We start from the raw sequence: 8601 nt of genomic DNA on the forward strand, positions 1-8601 counted from the left end.
GACCTATGATAAAACCAAACACTACTGCCCCCCTTCCAAAAGTATCAGTAATATGACTCCTAAAGATTACCGACAAAAGTATCAGTAATATGACTCCTGCTGTACTCATAGATCAGAGTCTTATCCAGTCATTATCAGAGAGGCTTCCTCCAGCAACAGATGGGAACAGATACAGAGACCCACGATCAGACATTATACAGACAGAAAGTCTAAATGGCAGGTTTTTATAGAATCCTTCCCTTCAGAGCTCAGGGAGTCCTGCACAAGAGGAAACATAAAGACTGTAAGAGCCAGACTGGATGGAGGACACCAGGAGAACAAGGCCCTCTGAATCAGCTAAGTAAGGATCTCTGACTCTTTTGCCTGCTCTTGGGACTCTTTTCCTCCTTTTGGGTTGCTGTGTTCAATTTGATCTGATAGTCTCGCTTCATCTTGTTATATTTTATTTTGTCATGTTTGGTTTTTTTTTTTTTATCTCTTAGAAGCCTATTATGAGAGACAGAAAAGAAGTGGAATCAGAGAGGAGAAAGGTAGGGAGGATGTGGGAGGAGTAGAGGGGGAAGAAAGTATAACCAGGATATATTGTATAGAAAAAGAATGTTTTCAATAAAAGAAAAAGTGAGGAAAATCAGCAAAGTTAAATAAGATGCATTAAGGTTAAAATAAATATATGAATATGCTAATTAAGTTTGAGGGACTAGTAACCATTATGAACTTTTTTGCTTTATCTATTTCATTTATGAAATAATAGTCACAGTATAACATTAAATTTTCAATAGCTTCATTTGGTAAAATTGAAAGCTTATAACTCTAGGATCCTATTTTAAGAATATTGATATACAGTTGATGTATGTATGAAGAAGTGTTTTGATTCGGATAAATAGAAAATTATTTGAGGGTTTTCATATTAAATAAATTGTGCTTTTATTGTCATATGTATGAAACATTTGTCAAACCCATGAGTCACAGAGATTTTTTTTCATATTTTGTTCTAAAAAGTTTATGTTTAGCTTTTTTAGTATAGTTGTTCTATATTTTACAGATAATATCCACTTATAAGTGAGTATATACCATGTGTGTATTTCTGCTTCTGGGTTACCTCATTCAGGATACTCTTTTCATTTGTCTGCAAATTTCATGCTTTCCTCGTTTTTAATAACTGAGTAGTATTCCAAATGTGCTACAGTTTCTGTATCCATTTTTCAGTTGAGGAACATCTAAGTTGTTTCCAGATTCTGGTCATTACAAATAAAGCTGCTATGAACATAGCTGAGCAAATGTCCTTGATGAAAGGTGGAGCATCTTTGGGTTATATGCCCAAGAGTGGTATAGCTGGATCTTGAGGTAGTGCTATTCCTCATTTTCAGAGAAGCACCAGATTGATACCAAACACACCCTCTAGAAATGAAGGAGTGTTCCCCATTCTCCACATCCTCTCTAGCATGTGTTGTCACTTGAGTTTTTGATCTTAGCCATTCTGATGCCTGTGAGATGGAATCTCAGAGTTATTTTGTTTGCATTTCACTGATGACTAATGACATTGAGTATTTCTTTAAGTGTTTCTTCACCAAATGATATTTCTTTGTTGAGATATTCCTCTGTTTAGCTCTGTGCTCATTTTTAATTGTATTATTTGGTTTGTTGGTGTTTAATTTCTTGATTTCATTATATATTCTGGATTTATTAGCTCTCTATCAGATGTAAGGTTGGTGAAGATCTTTGCCCAGTCTGTAGGCTGTCATGTTGTTCTGTTGACAGTGTCCTTTGCTTTAAGGAATTTTTTTCAGGTTCATGATGTCCCATTTATTAATTGTTGATCTTTGAGCCTGAGTTGTTGGTGTTCTGTTCAATAAGTTTTCTCCTGTGCCAATGAGTGCAAGGCTCTTCCACAATTTTCCTTCTAACAGATTTAGTGTGTCTGGTTTTATGTTGAGGTCTTTGATCCACTAGGACTTTACTTTTGTACAGGGTGATATATATGGATCTATTTGCATTTTTCTACATGTAGACATCCAGTTAGACCAGTACCATTTGTTGAAGATACCTTCTTTTTTTTTTTTTTTTTTTTTCCATTGTATGGTTTTGGCTTCTTTGTCAAAAATCAGGTGTCTGTTGGTGTATGGGTTTATTTCTGGTGTCTGTTGGTGTATGGGTTTATTTCTGGGTCTTAGATAGATCCTATTGATCCTTCAGTCTGTTTCTATGCCAGTACCATGCCATTTTTATTACTGTTGCTCTATGGTACAGCTTGAGATCAGGATGGAGATACCTCCAGACAATCTTTTATTGTACAGGGTTGTTTTAGTAATTCTGGGTTTCTTGTTTTTCCATATGAAGTTGTGAATTGTTTTTCAAACTGTGTATAGAATTGTGTTGGTATTTTGATGGGAACTTTTACAGCTGATAAACACCTTCAACATAGCAGCTGGATAGAAAATTAATTCAAAAAATCAGGAGCCCTCTTATTCACAAACGATAAAAGGGCTGAGAAGGAAATTAGGGAAATTACCTCCTTCACAATAACCACAAATAATGTAAAGTTCATTGGTGTAACTCTAACCAAGCAAGTGAAAGAGTTGTATGAAAAAAACTTCAAGTGTCTGAAAAACGAAATTGAAGAAGATATCAGAAAATGCTCATGGATTGGTATAATTAATATATTAAAATTGCCATGATATCACAGCAATCTACAGATTCAATGCAATTCCCATTAAAACACCTTCATTTTCTTAACAATATATTTTTACTGAGTAATCTATGATACTGCTATCTTTTGTTTAGTATCTTCTGAGGTCTTTCTCATTATTCTTCCTTTGTATATAATGTTAATGATTCTTTGTATATTTTAATAATGTTATGTCTAAGCTTATAACTTCTGTTGTTGTGGTCCTCCTTATAATATTCCTCCTTTTTATTTTACTTTGTACTTGCTGATATTCTTGAGTATATGGACTTTGAGGCTTCATGAAATTTTCAAAGATTTCATTTATTTTTTCTTTAATTTCTTTTGTTACCCACTGGCTCCCTGGGAATTCTAGTTACATATATTAAAATTCTTTAAATATTAAATATATATTATATGTAAATATGTATCAAACCTTTTAAGTTATCCTTAATCATTATAACTTTTCCTAGTTTTTCAAAAATCTTTTTATTCCTTTTTGATTCCTTTTAATTTTTGAAGCTTCTATGTATTTAGATACATTAATCTGTTCTTTTAAAATGTCTGTTTTGTCATTTGTGCCATACACTGTAGTTTTAATCTCAGAAATCTAGGTTTTGCATGCCTGGTAATCTTTCTTTGTATGCTAGGCATTGTGATATTCCCTTTGTTAGGAGTTGTCTGGTTTTTCATTCCTAAAATTTTTATGGACTGTTGTTATTGTAAACAGTGAGCTTGATATCTTTTGTTCTTTCTCCCTCTCTATCTCATTCTTCCCTGTCTTTGTTTGCCCTGCTTCTTCGTCTTTTTGTTTGTTTGTTTTACTCATGTGAGATTATTCAGCATAAAGGTCCTTATTTAAAGGCCAACCTCTGTATACAGAACAACCTAGGTTCTAGGGAATTGAGAAATTCCACTGCTTGTAAATTACTCCATTCTATGACACTCAGTTGTAGGCCCACGAAACAATTGAAGACTTTTTTTTTTTATTGACTAATGTACCAGACTCTGATATTTTATATTTGTTAATTTTATTATCTGTGTGCTTTTTCATAACAGAATACACACTCAGTGTCAGGTATTTTACAGCTTCAGGGATTTAAAAAAAACAAGATGAAAACAAAAGAACCTCTTCTAGAACCAATTACCAGCAGACTGGACATCAACTTTTCATTCTATTCAAACATCTCACAACATTAAAAAAAATGTTCTCTGGAAAATAAGCTTTGGGTTTAGGTAGTAATTGCTGCTTACATTACCTAGTTATAAGAAATATAATTTTCAAATAATTTTATTTTTCTATTTTTGACTAAAATTTTATGTGGTATGTTGCTCAACTTGCTTTTAGAACTATTTATCTCATTGATTGAAAACGTATTTTTTCCCTAATGGCTAATGAGGTTGAGCATTTCTTTAAGTGCTTCTCTGCCATTCGATATTCCTCTACAGAGAATTCTCTCTTTAGCTCTGTTCCCCATTTTTTAAGTGGATTACTTGGTTTATTGCTTTTCAGCTTGGTTAGTTCTTTATATATATTGGATATGAGTCCTCTGTCAGATAAAGGGTTGGTGATGATTTTTTCCCAATCTGTAGGCAGTCGCTTTGTTTTGGTGTCCTTTGCTTTACAGAAACTTTTCAATTTCATGAGGTCCCAACAGCCTGTGCTGTGCTGTTGGTGTTCTGTTCAGGAAGTTTTCTCCTGTACCAATGAGTTCTAGGGTATTCCCCACTTTTTTTTCTAGCTGATTTAATGTGTCTGGTTTTATGTTGAGGTCTTTGATCCACTTGGACTTCAGTTTTGTGCAGGGTGATAAGCAAATCAAAACAACCCTGAGATTTCACCTTACACCCATCAGAATGCCCAAGATGAAAAACTCAAGGGACAACACATGCTGGAGAGGTTGTGGAGAAAGGGGAACCCTTCTCCACTGCTGGTGGGAATGTAAACTGGTACAACCACTCTGGAAATCAATCTGGCGCTTTCTCAGACAACTAGGAATAGCGCTTCCTCAAGATCCAGCCATACCACTCCTAGGCATATACCCAAAAGAGGCACAAGTACACAAAAAGGACATTTGCTCAACCATATTTGTAGCAGCTTTATTTGTAATAGCCAGAAGCTGGAAACAACCCAGATGCCCCTCAACTGAAGAATGGATGCAGAAACTGTGGTACATCTATACAATGGAGTATTACTCAGCAATGAAAAATAAGGAAATCATGAAATTTGCAGGTAAATGGTGGGACCTGGAAAGGATCATCCTGAGTGAGTTGTCCCAGAAGCAAAAAGACATGCATGGTATATACTCACTCATATAAACATACAACATGGAATAAACCCACTATAATCTGTAAATCTAAACAAACTAAGCAAAAGAGAGGACCCTAACTAAAACGTTCAATCCCCATCCTGAAAGGCAAAGAGGATGGACATCAGAAGAAAAAGAAAATAGGAAACAACCTCGGAACCTGCTACAGAGGGCCTCTGAAAGCCAGAAGAAAACAGGAAACAACCTTGAAACCTGCCACAGAGGGCCTCTGAAAGCTTCTGCAGTATAGACTGTCAAAGCAGATGCTGAGCCTGATGGCCAACTGATGGGCAGAGTGAATGGAATTTTATGTAAGAAGTGGGAAATAGTAAGAGCTGGAGGGGACGGGAACTCCACAAGAAGAGCATAGAACAAGATAATTTGAACACAGGGAACTTCCCAGAGACTCATACTCCAACCAAGGACTATTCGTGGAGATGACCTGGAACCCCTGCACAGGTGTAGCCCATGGCAGTTCAGTGTCCAAGTGGGTTACATAGTAATGGGAAGAAGGACTGCCTCTGACATAATCTGATTGGCCTGCTCGTTGATCACTCCCCCCTGAGGGGCGAGCAGCCTTACCAGGCCACAGTAGAGGACAATGCAGCCACTTTTGATGAGAACTGATAGACTAAGATCAGAAAGAAGAGGAGAATCTCCCCTATCAGTGGACTTGGGGAGTGGCATGCATGCAGAAAGGGAAGGGAAGGTGGGATCGGGAGGGGAGGAGGGAAGGGCTTTTGGGGAGATACAAAATGAATAAAGTGTAATTAATAAAAAAATATTTTAGAAAAAAAAAGAAACAAACAAAAAAATTCTTTTTTTCTATCAATTATGGAAATGCAAATAAAAAACTCTGAGATTAAAAAAAAAAGAAAGAAAACATATTTTTTCACGTTTATTTATATTTGTTGAGAAAAACTATGTTTTGAATTTTCTAGGTGGTGTGCTAGGATTATAGTGTGAGGAAAACAAATATAAATCGGATTTATAATGCAGTTTAATAATAAAAAATAAGTATCAATACTTTATCATTTATGATAATTATATCAATTATAACATGCTAATATTCATCAATATAAATATGTCATTTTCATATGTATACAAAATTCAGCAAAGCTAATATATTTCCTCAAGGCAGCCACAGGACAAGCATAATCATTTCTTCTTCCTTTTTGAGACTTTAATTATTAATATGTTTGAAGAAATTATTAATTCAGTACACATCTTTATTGTTAGCTTTATTGGATCTCTATTTATGTTTTCCTGTGGAAAGATAATAAATACTGTTCTAGGAGCTCAGATGGAAAGGATATTGTCTAAGAACAAATATAGTTTTTAAAGTATTTATATTAGACTTCAAGGAACAGAGTGCATATAGTTCAAGGTAGAATGGTGAATACTATTAAATATCCACTGGAAATACTGTCAGGAGAGAGAATATTTTCATGATCAGATGGCAACTGCCCTGGGCCTTGGGAGAAATAGGACACTAGCAAATTTTCTCAAAGTATAAATGTGTTTGAAGAGCAGTAGGAGTGATTACAGACCTGGAATCAAGCATGTGTGGGCCCATGTCCATTAATTAACAACTATGGGATGCTTTTTTGAAACTCTCAAAACCATGTTTTATACATTTGGTGGTTGAGGAAAGAATGCTTACTTTTCTGAATTGAGAAAATATTGATGATAGCTTAAAATGTTTGGGAGGGTGCTTCCTATATACATTCTTAATACTCACTAGCATTTGTTGTAGGGAGCTCCAAGAGAATGAAGTCCCGGATGGAATGTGCATTGTTGGAGTGAGCATGGCCACATCAGGGACAAAGCTTTGCTAAAGAATGCAAGTATGGCAGTTCATGAATGATTCATCAGTGTACACAAAGGTTTGCATCTGAGGCTTCCTCCTCCTGGGCCTTTACACCATGAGGCTATTCCCCTCTGGAGCCTTCCTGCTGAGACTAGCTAACCCCTCCCTTGGGTTGTACCTAATGAGGTTCTAGGTGGTAGCAGTGCACTACTGACTTCACTGTCCATGTATCTGTCTTTTTTTATTTCCTTGCCACACCTAGTCAGGCTTCCAGGACCCAAGCTGCATGGCATGTGGTGATTTGTGTGCTTGAAATAATAATTTTGGTCTGGTATCTTATTTTCGACATAATCAACAGGATTTCCTAGCCACAGAGCAGGTGACAGAGATAGTTACACAGCTATGGATTTGATATTAAAAGTGGCTAAGAACAGAAAGAAAGTAGATATATAGGGTTTCTCTGCTAGTGTCAGTGTGCTGAGTTGTAGATACTCTTTACATAATAGTATTGGTACTACAGTGAGAAAGGACACTTACAGTACATTAAACATGGGGAAATTCAATATGAAAAATTACTAATAATGACCAAAGGATAACATGGGCCATGAGGAGACTCTACATCATTTGCTAGATCTGGGGAAGAGTTGATAAGGATACACAAACCTGGAAAAGATTCAGACTATCATTGCAAGGGTAAGGTTCCTTCTACAAACTAGATGACTGGATTATCCACTCTAATGTAGAGTTGCTTAGCAGCACTCACTAGCACTTTGGTATGGATGTGGTTGTACGAGTAATCAATGAGGTCAAGATCAATGAGGCCCTCATAAATTATAGGCCATGTGAGGTAACTTAGTTCAATAAGATCAAGAGGTCCTGTGCTTAGGTCTGATGCTTGAGACCTTTGCTTTCTCTGTTTTGTTAAAGTGGAAGTTTCTGGTTTATTTGAAGATTAAGTTGTATCATGTGATGTTTTGCTAGAAGCTGTCTTGTGAGAGGGCACATGATGTTTTTCTGCTAACTGTCTCCCACAAGGGGAGTGATTTTGGCTAGCTGAAAACTTTCTTGGGTGGACTCTGAGGAGAGAAGATATATAGAAGCCCACAGACAGTGAAACAATGCTTTTTGGATTGACATCGCTTTCCTGGTTTTCACTCTTCGACACTTCACTTGGCAGAGATAGACAGTTCACAGACCTTCTGGGGCAATCTGACTGAGTCTTGAGGCTTTCCCTGACTTGTTCTGATTTAGTGATGTCTTGCTGTTTCTGCGGAATCATGTTGATTCATTTTGCTGTTTGGTGTTGGATTTTGGACTAGACTGCTGGCTATCTGGACAATGAAGAATGGACTCAACCCCAAGGAGCTACTTCTAAAACGGTCTACACTCCCCTTTCCCTAATAACATCCTTTCCCCACTATCTCCGGTCAGTGGGTTGGGAGGAAGGTAGAAATGTTTAAGAACCCTAAGTAGGGTTTTGAAAAATTTAAGCCTACATTTTATCATAAGGCAGATGCTTTACACTTGTGCAGGGGCTTAGTTTGGGTCCCTGGCTGGGGGTGGTGTTCCGGGGGATACCCTGGCATCTATACCTCTGTACTGTCATCCACATTGTAAAACATGGGGAAACACTTTTCCTCTATTATGTCCCTCAAGCACCCTTTAAATGAACTTAATACCTTGTTAAAAAAAGGCATTAAAAAAAGTGCATAGAGTATGTATAAGGGCAGAGCAGCAGTAAATTGATAACTGGCACACTGCCATGTGGTGGCACAGTGTTGAATAAGACAGGGCACGGGGTTCAATGTCATGATACAGGA

This window comes from Psammomys obesus, unplaced genomic scaffold (assembly GCF_907164565.1).
Source record: "Psammomys obesus unplaced genomic scaffold, mPsaObe1.curated_primary_1811, whole genome shotgun sequence".
Lineage (NCBI taxonomy): Eukaryota > Metazoa > Chordata > Mammalia > Rodentia > Muridae > Psammomys > Psammomys obesus.